Source organism: Larimichthys crocea, chromosome XXIV, assembly GCF_000972845.2.
Source record: "Larimichthys crocea isolate SSNF chromosome XXIV, L_crocea_2.0, whole genome shotgun sequence".
In the NCBI taxonomy this organism is placed as follows: domain Eukaryota; kingdom Metazoa; phylum Chordata; class Actinopteri; family Sciaenidae; genus Larimichthys; species Larimichthys crocea.
Genome location: NC_040034.1, coordinates 11,604,148 through 11,618,841, shown reverse-complemented (window position 1 = coordinate 11,618,841; position 14,694 = coordinate 11,604,148). Strand labels below are relative to the sequence as shown.

The 14,694-nt window shown below is 39.1% G+C and overlaps 1 long non-coding RNA gene across 1 annotated transcript in view; it reads left to right on the top strand.

Moving 5' to 3' along the window:
• The window catches only part of LOC113744586 (uncharacterized), a 44,977-nt gene that overhangs the window by 14,830 nt on the left and 15,453 nt on the right, over positions 1-14,694 (top strand). The window lies entirely within an intron of this gene.

Here is a 14,694-nt window from a genome sequence, read left to right as displayed (position 1 = left end):
ATTACTGAAATGTGGAGTTAGAGGTTGAAGCAGTTTTCCACCAGTTTTCAGTCCAGGATTTTTTGGTCGGTCCTAAAAGGTGGCTCGATGATGCGCTGAGGCCACCCTGAGCTTGTTCAGTTTTTGTTCAGTTTTAGAGAGGCATTGATTCAACTGTTTGGTCATTTTGAAGCTTCTGGTGTTGTTGAATTGTTTTGCCTTTTTGACTGACTAGTGTGGCCTTATACTTGAATTTCTATTATCCTGTCCATCTCATTTATATCAGTGAGTGAGAATAATTAACAGACACTCTCTATATAACGCAATACGATTTAACAGTAAAGTATGGAATGTAAAGAATAGTTCAACAGTTTGAGAAATATAAATATTTATTTGTATTTTAAGTCAGAGCCAGGCTAGCTGTTTTCAGTCTGTATGCTAAGCTAAGCTAACCAGCTGCTTGCAGAAGCTTCATATTTACCATACAGAGACACACAGAGTGGTATCAATCCTCTGATGTAACTCTCAGTAAGAAACCATATTTTCTCTGTGAAACTATTTCTTTCATTTATTTTATATCAACTGTCAGAGTGGTATACAATGAAGGTAGTATATAACCCCTGTCACCCTGTTTTATTTTTTTCTTCCACGCACAAGACTCAGCACACCAGTTCTGTGTGATAAAATTCATATTTTATATTCCCATTCTTGTTTTCTAGGCACCGTGTTTTTAAATTTCACCATAAACAAACCCTAAGGGGTCTGACTGACTAGCACAGGCACCGTTTAGTACTTAATTCTCACTTTAAATGGTTCCTATCTTATTTTGAAATAAATATCTTAACTCTGTACGAACAGTGTCTCATTTCTAACCAGCTATTTCTTATTAAATGCATCGTTCTCATGGCCCTATAGACAATGGAAGTAACTGCAACAGGAGCCTCTTCCACGATGTCAGACGATCATTTTTTTCCCAGTCAGGATAGCTTCTACCACAAAAAGAGATGATGTGCGCAAGGGTGCAATCATTAGCTGCTGTCACGTCAGACACACTGCATATCACATTCCTCTGAGCAGATTTAGGTATGAAGAGTTTCCCACAAGCTCTGCTGACCCACCATTTTTAAAGAAAAGATGCAAGGTAAAACAAGTGCATACATTCTGGGCTGTGAAGGTCCAACAGTTGCTTCACTGATGTGTGACAGCCATTATTATTCTAGCTGTCAGTATTATGCACATAAGTGAGCAGATGATGCCTTATGAGAGGTAGTGTCCTGATAGAGCCATCAATACACACATCCTTGGCCTCATTCAGTCCGTCACACCTTGTTCCAGTGTGTGTGTGTGTGCGCGCGTGTGTGTGTGTGTGTGTGTGTGTGTTTTGGTTAGAGGGAGGTTTATGAATAAACCAACAGAGTGTGAGATCTTTGAGCACTTTCTGCTGGCAATGGGTGACAATTATCAGTGCCTCCCCCGTACCCTGATGCCCCATCTTGCCTTTATCAGAACATTATAATCAACTCACACTATTGTGGCCATCATGAGGTACCACACATTGTTTACCCTCAAGCATGGTTCACAATTGAATGAACATTTGATGAAAATAATCAAGAGGCATAATTGGCTGTTTTTTTTTGTTTTTTTTAAATGATACAAAAAAAAAATTCTTAATGAAATGAAAATTCAAAATGAATATTGTGCACACAGAATGTCTCCATGCATCATTGCTTTGATGATACTGATATGTAGACTGATGGCAAGAGCAATAACAAACCATCATCTCTTTTTTTCATTTTCATTTCTGAAATTCTCATTGTCCTTGTTCCATTTTGTAATCATCATCTCCTGCTGTGAGCTCGGCCATCAAGAGGCTCTTGCAACATGGTACTATACCCATTATTTACTCTCAAGCATCTTTCTTCACGCTCGTGCCTCTATATCGCTCCCTTTCTTCACTCTTTGTCCCCTTACATGTGCAGGAGGAGATAATTTCTTGGCTTTTCTCTCCGCCCAGCTTGAGTAAATCCTGGCTGACAGTTTAATGGCTCTAAGACATGTGGGTATAGAGTCTATAGCGCGAGCCCTGATATCTATACCCCAGCTGACCGACAGATGAGCGATGGAAAAGGGATTGAAAAGAATGGGAGATGTATCTGAAATGTGTGAGGTGTGTCACTCTCTTCTGCAAGCCAGCAACCAAGTTCAGACGAGGACACAGCAAATAAAAAGCAAAGAAGACTGATATTGTCATGTAGTCTTCCTTAAAATGTGGTAGGAATACCTTCTTAACGTAGTTTGTGAAGGGTTATCCACCAATTTATAATAATAAATTTATAATAAATCACATTTATTAATGGAAGAGTTTGACATTTTGGGAAATATGCCGGTTTGGTTTCTTGCGAGAGTGAGATGAAAAGGTTGATAATCATTTATCAAGGAAAAAATGTAATTGCTGATTCCAGACAAAACATGCAATTCTAAGGCATAACCTTGAGCTTGGAAAGCAATACATGATTCATTGAAAAATAGATTAATCTTTTGAAAGCATTTTAGTCTCAGTCATAGTGCATGGTGCTATGTAGCTGGAGCTAACAGTAGGTTCGCTTTACTTTACAACTCCTGTCCTAAACATGAGTGAACTGTAGTATGGAGTGTACGTCAATTTGTTGTTGCACATAAAGTGTTGCACATAATTAAACTCGATACTCAGTGAAAGATGATCCTTCATTAGCTTAATAATTAAGTCCTCTTTAAGGAATTACACTGTGAAGAGAATATCTTATTGTGAAAAGTGCACATGTGTAGATAATTTACTATAATCAATTAAAAGTGTAATTGGCAGGCAGGGAAAATCTTAAAGCAGGACTCCAGGACATTGAGTTTTATATCTTCACATATCACATATATAGATCTTTAATTATTTGAGTGGATAATTGTGGCATTTAAAGATTATCATCAACGGTTGGCTCAGGTCCAGATATGGAGTTATGTGGCTCCATTGCTGTGTTCTTTGGTCTTAATGTCAGACAGGACAATCTTGGCCCCAGCTCAGACCCCCTGCTGATTCCACGCGCTAAAGTCATAAGATTCAATTTGGTTTTGTAAATGATGCACTGGTACCGTGGCTCCCATTCAAGGCAGCCTGGTTTTTAATTACCGTTAATTACAATTTGCATAAAGCTTTTTAGCAAACTGCTCCTGAAGCGCCTGTAATAATTATACATGTAAATGAATGTTAAGCTGATAAAGGCTTGTGAGTGTGTGAGTGCTCAAAAAAGGGGTCTGCTTTTAAAAAGCCATCTGATAAGTAAAAGTCAAATGGAAAAGAGCAAAAATAAATGTTCTGTTCGGATATGTGTGGCAACAATAAAAGAATGTCTATTTGCTCAGATGTTGTTTGCATGTGTTTGCAAAGAGAGGAGAAGGGCTCGTGTTAGTCACATTTCATGAAACCCAAATGCATATATCTTGCAAATGACAATGCAAATAAAAGTGTTGGGAGGCAAGGCTGTATGCCAAACAATAGTCGAGAGAGTGACTAGTGTGGAGCATATCTTTGTCAGATTTTATTTAGGTTTGTTTTTGTTTAATTTTCTTTTCAAATATCAAAGACGTTTGAAATTTCCATGTGGCACTGGCTCAGCATATTAAACTTTGCTCAAATCTGTATAAATATTGAATCAGTGTAACTATGCTGAAAAGATAACAAGGACATCTGTGCGAGATATAATTCTCCACTCACCATTTAAAATCGACAATACCGAGCTCCTCCGTCACAGCTAAACGAAAAATTTCATCTTGTTTGTTGCATAGTGTCTAAACTCTCTCACCTCTTGTATTCATCACTACCCCCTACGACAAATAGCACCATTAGGTTTTATTTTGTAAATTGGAGACAAAGATGTCTCCATCAGCCAATCAGCACCGCTAATAAGAGATAGCTTTCACTCATGTTTTCATCGACCATGCGTCTATGCCAAACGCTGTAGTTAAAAGGTGACACTAAATAAATTGGGCTCTACTGAGATAACCATGGCTGAAAACTGAAATCACGTTTGATGGCAGTCATTAGCTTGGCTGGTTGGCCAAATACATCATTCTGTCACAATTTTGGCCCACGGAAACTATTAAATGCCATTAGCGAGGAGCATTTGAGGAGCAAATTACCCATGTGCTACACAGGTACCTGCATCAGTATTTTCAAAATGTTTTTCAACTTGGATTGTGAACTTTGAGTAATGTATATCTTTAGATTTTAGCATCCACACTCTTAAGTGTGCACTATGATGAGGTGTGTGATGTGTGCTGCCACAAGCATGTCTAAACTCACAAGGGACACCTCAATTGTTATATTTGAAACAGAAGAAAGCTTTACGGCCCTACTTTGAATACAGTGCTAACAGGTTGTCCGTGGTGCATACCAATGAGCTGACATTTAAAATGCATCTCAATTTCTGAATCTTAACAACAATGTCTGACATTCAAAACAACCTCAGACATTCCTGGAGGTCATTCCCTTATCGTCAACCACTAGGTATGTACTTGAACCTCACTGACATGGCTGATAAACAAGACAGCTCTGACACAGAGGAACCTCTGAGGAGCTGATGTCACCCTGTGACCCTCTTTGGCCCTCCATCCCATGTCAGTGTTTGTGATGCCATGGTGACAACCACTGTCACAGGAGGGGCCTGCGACCTTTGCTTAACTAATGGATCCTTTATCATCCCCCATGCCACTACCACGAGCCCTGTGTTTATTGCTCTTTATTTTAAATTAAATCCACAGCAGTGCCCATCCATCATGGTCGCCCATGACCTTTACTGGAGGTGATGACTTGGCCCCAGAGAAGGCAGTGTGTGGGTTTTAAGCGGCCTACCATACCTGAAGAGACAGTTCCTTTGAACTAGGTCAGCTGTCTCATGTACCTTAAATGTAAAATGTTCCCTTACTTTGGGCAGACAGGTAATTGTGGCTATCTTTTTTTAAGTTGTTATAATATCACCATCTGTACAGTAGATTTTCAGAAAACCCAATCTGTAGTTGCAGATGTTTTCTGCAAAGTTGATTGGCTTAGTGGCTTGTTAGGTCCCTCTTGTCTTTGTTGACAGTCGCAGAAAAGTCGGAATCAAGTAGAAGAGATGCCATCTCATGAATGCATCAAAATTGAGCATAAGCCCATGTGTATCATAATTTTCTGGCTAGCATATTGTCCAGGTTTTGAAATATTTATAAACAGCATGATGGTAGAAATGCTGTAGAAGGTCAACTTCTACAGCATTTCTACTGAAGGGCACAAATGAAGGGCACATTGTTATGACTGTTGCTGGTTAGGTTTTTTTATTGGGCACAAGAGCAGCAAGGATCCCACCCACTAGAAGCACTCTTAAAATGAGCATGTCAACATCAACAGTATGTTTTTGGCCTTGAGTGATGTCCTAAATCATTGGAATGCTGATCACTGCTGTACTTTGGTTCCCCCGCTGAATAAGAGAGTGGCTTAGTAGTCTGTAGAAGTTATTCTCCCCCATTCCCCTGGCTCCACTGTGATAAAACAACATCAGCTATGACGGAAGAGTTCCCCGGTGGCTAATAGGATCTGATAGGATCTTCCCAGGAAAACTGAGATGCTACTGTAGAAGAGAGTGCTTCCTCACTTCTGTGCTGTACTTCACTTCAGCTAGACCTTGGTGATTTTCTGCTATCCATCAGTACCTTTAATAGTTTGTCATGTTGCATATAACGAGATCAACTCAGGGGAACTTAGTTTCCTTGAATCAAACGAAACACTAAAGAGTCTCTGACAGAGTGATGTAATTGGCTGTAATTATGAGCAGTGCTTTTTTATTTCAAAGAAATAATTGTATGATGTTTTTGACTTTGCATTTCATCTCTTTGAATGTTATAACTTTTTGCAACCATGGATAAGCATCTGTCTCCTCTTTTGCAAATTGTTAGAATTATGATCTTATGAATCTGTCCTACTTTTATTTTTTTAGCCTTTACAGATACACATTGTGAAAACTCGGCATTCTGTGCAGCAGAGTGCCTTTTATGGCACTCTCTTGTGAAATGGAACTCAAAGAAAAAAGACAAATTACATTTTACATTTTGAGTGGGTTAATGTCAGATTAGAGCATGCAATTATACCTGTTCGCTGCAGAGATTTCATCCATAAAGGCCATTTTACAGTGCTTTTGGGGGTCATGAGATGTCGTTATTTCTGTAAATGGAATATGTACAATGGAAAGCAAGATAATGATTGACAGAAAAATGTGCATTTATCCCAGTCATCAGCTTGGATGAGGAGAATCCTGTTTTTAATAAAATCCCCCCAGGCTCTACTGAATGCTGCTGCAGTTCTAGCTGGCCTATGCTTTGAAAACTCAGTGTAACACAAATGGGAACTGCCTGCTTTGCCTTTTTATGAATTAGTAGCATGGAGATGAAGAGAAGTTCTTTTTACTGCAAAGGCAATCGGAGGAAGAAAAGATTTTAATAATGTCATCTGACATGTGGAACCGTGGCTGGCTGTGCGTACAGTTGTGGATGTTCATTGGACCATGACTTTTGAAGAAAGGAGCTGCTGGGCTTTCTTCGACGTCTGGAAGCTTCTGTCAGTCACATTTAATAGAGCCAACCGAACAATGAGCAAACAAATCAATAGAATATCATCTGCAGCACTAGGAGCTGAAGTTATCACACCCTCTTTTTAAAAGCAGCCCAGTTTGACTAACTGTAAAACTCCAGCATAATAGAAGTTCCTCAGAACATTTTACAACCACTGTTATCAATGAAAATGAATGCGCAGAAGTAATGTTACAATAAGGGACAGTATGTTGGCAACTAGACTATGCAGGGACATTCTGATGTCCTTTACTTCATTTCCCAAAGATGCTTCATGTATACAGGCATTAAATGTGTGCAAGTATAGCATGCAACCATGGGGCAGCAATGTGTCGCTGTGATGCTCGATTGAGAGGCTTGGAAACCCCTGCAAACCAAAGTGTCATTATCCCACAGGTCAACAGTAATACAGTCCACCTTAAACATAATTGAATAATGACACTTTCGTTATAATTTAGTCCAACAGAACACCACCACTGACCACAACCTGACGATGACCATAGTTTCTAAATGAGAGACCTGAACATTATAAGCTTTACAAAAATAGGAGTTATTGCAGGGCTGTTGGTTTGGATTATATTAAATTGCTCGAGTGCAGGTAATGTACTAATAACTGTAAGTGGCTTTGTTTTAGTTCACTGCAGAAGTAATTTGCAATAATGTACACTATGAGGTATAAACTCCTTTGAGAGCCGTTTCCTGTTTTGCTTTGCCTTTCATTTTCATGTGGTTCTTCATCTCATTTCCAGTTTCTGTTACCTTTCTCTCTCAGAGCTCAACAAAATGTACGAGAAGCCCTTGTAACTAATAGCCCTGCTAAAAGCTAAATATTCAATGGATATTTTTTCATGACCTTATGGGGCTTTTTACTACTAATTTGCTATGCGTTTTAAGAGCATGTTGGAAATTGCTTTATGTTTACAAGCCCATAGGTCAGTGGCTCCAAGGTCAGGTTTATTGTTGAAAATTGAAACTAATGAATATGCGAAACAGAGTAAAAAGCTTCTGCACTACATGTCCTTTTTATGAGCTCCAACAACCTCAGAGTTAATGAGGGTGAATACAAGGCTTTAATTCACCATTTAAAACGGACAGATATCTGCTTTGTGCAGCTCTGTTATAAGATAAAGTGCATTTAGATAATAGGCTTTTCTGTGTTTGCAGTCCATATATTTGCTTTTTACTGTCTTTAATTATGTTACGTTTGAATTATGCTAGATGTAGAATAGTATAGAGTCAAGTCTTCAGATTATATGAAAATAAATAACGTAAGGTAAATATACTGTATGAGAATTGTTTTTCGTAGGAAGTCTTTAAATAAACTGACAGTTTGTCAGATTGTCATTGTTACTGTTGCAAGTTTGTTGCTTCTTACTCTTAAAAATAAAAAAATGTCTAATGATGTGTGCACAGAGAAATATAAGTATGATTTTTCTGTTGATGCATTGGGTCACATCACAGCAGGTCTGATAAGGCAGACACTGCTTTAAAGATCCCCAAAGCCTATAGGGCTGTCACCTTCTCCTTTGGAGTAATCTTTCCCACCGTGGAGCTGGCGTGTCTGTGAGGATGAATTTGAGCGATAGCTGTCTGTTCTTATCTGACAGGATTTGGTCCGCTGGGAGAGATTTGGCTGCATTGGGAAATGGAGGCAGCCCAGTGGAGCTGACCATAACTCTCTCTGTGGTATATTCTGGTGACCCCATGGCTCAGTCACCATAGTACAATCACAAGAACACACACAGACACACATATACAGGCAGATAGATATACTATACACAAACATAACACACAATAACAAAGATAGTCCTCCTGGACTGTAAAAGCCAGGTGGCCATGTATGTTCTTTGTCCTCTGAGCTATATCGCTCTCCTCTATCAGCACTTCTTGCTGTCTTACCATAATAGACTCGCCTGGGATTTAAACGTCAGGTCAGCACCCCGTTCCCAGACTCATCAGGATACAGGATATTGAAACAGATAAATGAAAAGGAGCTGAAGGATAGAGAGATGTGTAGGCTGTAGATTGCCTTAGAAACAATGTCCAGGCATACAATATTCCAGCAGGACACATGGAGATATATTATCCTTTGACTGATTGGAATGCTTAGCTTTAAAGCACAGAATGACCGATCTTATCTAGTACATTGGCTCTGCTCTGTATTATAGTCCTGTCAGACATCTGAAAGACCGCTTTAAAGGAAACTGTTTGTGCTGCAAAGTAATGCAACGTAAGTAATGTTTCACAGTTTCATCAAAGAAAAATGGACATTGATGTTGAAAGTGCTGGAGGAAAGGCATTTTTCTGGAAGGATTATAAAGCATCTATTAATTTTTATCAGTGGGATGAAAACATAATTATACAGCATGAGATATGAAGGATTTTTCTGTAATAGATTGCAAGAAAAGCAAAATGAAATACTTGTGAAAATGAATATGACATTAGACTTAATGTTTTTCATTAATGTCCACTAGACTGCAATAACAAGCAAAGGCAGATTGCTGTGTAATACATTTTTAGAAACTTAATTTATAATTGCTATTTTCCTTATTCTCCATCTGTGTCTGGCTCCACCACCTCCTTCCTTGCATCAGGAACAAAAGAGAGATATGATATACGAAACACTGTTTCATCGTTCACAGGTAATGAAACCAAAAAGGTCAAATGGGAAATACAGTAACAGTGTGTGAAGCTAACCTTCTTAGGCAAACACACAGCAGCCAAGCCACTGAAAGGATCCAAGCTCATGTCCAATGTCACATTGCTTGGGCCTGACAGCGTTAGCTCACAATAACACCTTAATGACTTTTTCCCCAGGATATGCAATATATAATTGCTGTTTTTGTAAGAGTATTATGGATTTGGATGTCAAATGGTCCTATGCACGGAAAAAGCACTTCATGGAGCTGTTGTTTACATGACAGCAGCCATGCAAGTAAGCCTGTCCTATATTGTTCTTGGCTGATGTTGGTTCCCAAGTATGTGCTTGTACTCAGGCTTATTATTATTACCCGTGCCCTGCAGCTCAATGATCCTTCTGACAAAGGACTCTGGGGTGGGTTGGTAAGAGGACAAAAGTGTTGAATAATTTGTACGTTGAGCATATCTTCAGGAAGAGCATGAGAAATACTCACACAGAGCCAAAACCTAAGGCCTTTAGAGAGGGATTGAAGTGAGTGGGGTGGGGGAAAGGCAAAAAAATTAAACTGTATTTTCTCTCTGGATCACCATTTCAGTTTTTGTATTCCTGTCTTGTTATCCTGGTTGACCTGTTGCTATTCTTTTGCCATTAAGGGGATTGATATTCACATATGGATTACTACACTGTGCCACAGACCCCCACTTAACCTCTGGTCAAATATCTGTACTCTACAAAAAATTATTTAGAGCCTACCTTTCATTTAACCTTGACAGTGTAATGAAATATCTTTGAGCATCATCTTATGATACTCCCCCCACTTCCTCCTCTTTATTCCTCGCTGTGTGCAGCCAGCTGAACCTGTGGAGTTGCAAGTGAATCCTGCGTCCTGTGTATCACAGCACTGAAATATCTTTCCCTGCTGAGTCTTTAAAGCCAGAATAACATTTTTGCTGCTGCAGGCATATGACCACATATAACCACGAGATTTACTCGATTACCTATTTAAACCTAACTGTTCATATATAAACATGTTTGTGTAGGCTGACATCTGGGAAATATTTGTATACTTTGTGTAAACGTGTGAGCAATATATGGGTAAAAGCAACCTTATTTATACTTATTTATTATTTATTTCCAGCTATAGCACATGCATATGTCTGACTGCAATAGTGAGTGTAAATTTGTAAAAAAATTCCCTGAGGTGGAGCTGGTTAGAATATAACAGTTGTAGAGCCATTACAAATTTGACTGCTGGATTATAATTTGCAAACAAGCGCAGCTGTAATGTAATGAGATGTTAATGTACTGTATAATAACATAAATGATTGCAATATCTAAGCTGAAATATGTAAGAAAGAAATGGGAGCAATAATCACCTCAGTTTTGTTAGTTTAGCTGTAGGATAGGGCGAGGTGATGGCTGAAGTAATTTTAAAAATATTAAAGCAAATATTTACAGATGTACAGTATATAGTATATACAAAAAGTCACGATACGAAAAATTACAAATAGAATGATCAAATTAATACTGAGTGCAATGAACTATGTTTAATACTAAAACAAACTGTAAAACAAAAACTTTAGAGGCCATTGGCAATGACTGCGTTTAGACCTCTTCTTTGATTAACATCTCCTGACTCTCATTTGTATTTAACCTGTTAGAGTGGGACAACTGTTACACACTATCCAACATTTTACTTGAGAGTCTGAATTAGAGTGAGATGTATTTACTTCTGTGTATATATGTAGTGTCAGTAGCATGTACATTTTATAGATGCGAATTTGGCTTGTCGCAGTGGGAAAAGCACAGGTGTAACCAATAACATTAACAAAGTCTTCGTTCCAATCAGCCAGTGACAGTGTATCGATGACCCAGTATAAAGGAACCCTCAAACTGAAGCAGCTAAACAGATAAAGGAACCACATAAAGGAACTTATTTCTACAATTTTCATCCTGCAAAAATCCTGCAGTTATTTTTTGAGCACATGCTCCTGCTAGTGGAAGAATTTAAACCACCCACTCCCACGAGCTGGCATTGAGTCCTGCGGGACCTCTGGGATCCCAATCGCATTGCAGTCCTCTAATACATACGCTCATCTTTACTAAAGCTCGACAGTTGCAGCAGTTTCACAAGTCTGCATGAGGAACAGACTGTCAGCTGTTGCTTTCTACTAAACAGTTAGCTAACACTAGTATTAACCAGGCTGCTGGGATTTCATGCTGCCACCATAGCAGTGGCTGTAATAATTGGGCAGGGACTTCTTCCTCCCAGTCTGGGGCGTTAGGGTTGCTATTTATGCTAATAACGTGGGCAATTAGCTTCTGGAAACACAACTTAAAAGACCTAATCTGCATTAACCCCTTAGACAGCCCAGCAGCGGACAGGAAGTCACAAACACTCTGCTGACCTCCTAAGAGGCCCCAGTTCTTAGAGTTCTTCGAGGTCTGAAGTGTGTCTCTAAGTTGTAGGAGAGCTTCTTGTGAGATTAATGAGATTTTGCGATCACGTCTGCAGGAGGACAACAGCAGCCACATATCTGACTGCCAACCAGACAGGAGATCCCCTGTTGGACAGCAGTGATCCCAGCACCCCACTAGTGATTGGCTCTTCCCGTGTCCTGAGGGTGTAATTAGGAGATGGGTCAGAAAAGGTCTGGCAACGTCTGTTGCACCAGTGAGGCACAAATGACCCATCATCTGTGACAATAATGACATGTGTGCTGGTGGAGCAGTGATGACAGGCAGCCAGCAGTCATCATCATCGAGACTGTGGGGATTACGAGAGTAGTTGAACTCTTGCTTGCTGTCACAAACGGGGCTTTTATCTTGGGAGTCACTACCTTAATCAGCAGATAAACACAGAAAACTGGAGGTTTTACAGTCTTTTCCATCTGATACTGACTCTGATCTCAAAGTCTACTCTTGGGCTCCATCTTTTTTTCAATTGCTAATTGTTCCATGGTGAGATGTTTCCATTGTGTAATGTTTTTGTGAATACTGTGTGCGTGGTGTGATCAAACCCCAATGGGGATTGAAGGCTTGACAAAGCATGTGTGACCCCCACACCCAGCTGCTGCTTGCATAGAGCGTAATTGGAAAGTGTTTATGCGCAGTTGACATTTAGATATTTGAACAGGCTTTCCCATAATCCTAGAGGGGAAGTGGTGAAGCTCTTTTATTGGCTTGTGACATTTATGCACGGTGTGTCATACTACAGGGTGATATATAGTTAAATGTTATATGGCTACATTAGTATGTTTACTGTTACTACTCTATATGGACCGTGGTGATTAAAAGTGTAGTGTGCCCTTACTATGGCTCTTATCTTGAAAAAAGCAGCACTACGCCCCTCTGAATTATTTGCAGTGTCTGTTGACAAAAAAGTTTTAAACTGGTTTAAGGTTTTGTGTCAGGATTTATGTATAATTCATAATTTTGTAGAGTGTTTCAGAAACATTAACAAGAGCTACTTATGCACTTTGTACTCCATGATTCTCAGATTTCTTCAAATTTAGACGTAAGAGGAGGACAGAGAGGTTCTGAGTACAAAGGTCAAAGAGAGGGCACAGTAAAACTTAAAACTACTTCAGTTCAGCCAGTAAGTTCTTCTTTTGATACACGTCGCATCTTGTGCTATTAAAATGATCTTTTGCTCCCTGTTCCACCCCTAACTGCACAATGAGCTGTACTGAGACTGATATTGGTATTTTATGAATAATAATAATGAGGCAAACTATATTCCCTGAGTTTTAAATTTTTTAATTTTGCCCTGAAAACAAGGAAAACCCAACATAAAGTGTCTTTGTAAGGTGCTGGGCCAAGATGCCAGGACAGTTTCGATCCTACAAGTGGAGTGCTTTCTAACACATCGGTCCAAAAGCTCCCACAGGTTCCTGTGTTCGTGTGGGTTGAGATCTAGTGACTGCTTGCCCCTACTACATTTTTACTGACACAGAAGTCGAAAAATGAAAATATTTTATTCAATAAAATATTCATCAAACACATACAGAAAGATGACCAAAGAACAAGATTAAATAAATAAATAATACGATTTTAGGGTCTCATGAGGCATCAGGAGTTTGAATTTTTCCCTCAGTCTCACTTTCAACTCTCTAAAATCAAAGATAACAAATATCATATTCATACAATGCAGAAATACCAGAGATATGACCTTATGCAGCATTACTGTTTCCCCTTTTGATTACAGCATTAGTTGTAGAACTTTCCAGCAAGTGTCTCACCTTTTGGTTTCATTTTCATTACTTGATGGTCAGGACTGTTACGTCTTGACGGTGAGCAGCTGTAGACTAGCATTGCTGGTGTTTCAAATCAAGAATGAATGTGTGTATAATTTCTTTGGTTAATTCTGGGTTTTGTGTTTATGTTTGCATTACAGGATTACAACCTAATCAACGTGACTATCTAACTATCTAATTAACGCCACTAACTAACAAGCTGACTAACAGTGGGCTATTGTAGTGTAGCAGCTACCTAGTGTATGGATGCTCATTGTGCGTGTGTGCGTAATAAAAATCATAAAAGTGACTCGAGTTGTATCCGCCATACATGTCCAGATAACCCTTCCAGAGGGGAGTTTATCAAACTATAGGAGGTAGCTTAATAAAAGTCTGGACATAGTAGGGATAGTTGGGGCTTGAGGGTCTGCCTCTCCTGTTCTTGTTCTTGTTCTTATTTCTTTGGTTTGAAACACTATTCCGTACAAGGATAGCGTGTCATGCCAAGTCTAAAGCCTGCATTGTGAAATGGGGCAAAACTGCACAAGTTTCAGCATTTTGATGTCCAGGCGGAAATCTAGAATTTTAAATAGGCCTAAGCCTAGCCTTTGATCCTATTTGTCTTAATTCATTGACCTGGTTGTGAAGCCAAATATACATGCATGTGTTGTATTTGACATATCACAAATTATCTCAAAATGCAACTATTGTATTACTTAAAAATGAGTAACGACTAATGGTTTGTTTGCCATACGACTACTACACAGTTATTACAACTGTGTAGTAGTCGTATGGCAAAGATAACATTAAGTTTTGAAAAAAAAAAGACTGTTTATTAACAATAATCACAAACTTAAAGGATCTTGGACTTCACTAGGACATAAGAACTTGAATTAACAGCATGGTAATGTCCAGTAAAGCCTGCTAGTAGAATTAGATTAGTTTGTTGTACTCCAGAGACAGCAGAAAAGGTAGGCAGCCATCAGATGACACCTAGGAACCATGTCCAAATGCTCAGTTCGAGTCCTGAAAAGGGACATAAAAGAAGAGTTTAGGGTTTTATTTTATCACATTAAATGGCAAAACCTAAGCCTAATATACAGGGTTAGGGTCACCATCACCAATACAAAGGAGTCCTAACAAGATGTAACAATAACATCAGGGACATCATGTCTTGGGGACTCCCTCATGTCAGCCTTGATCTTTAATGCC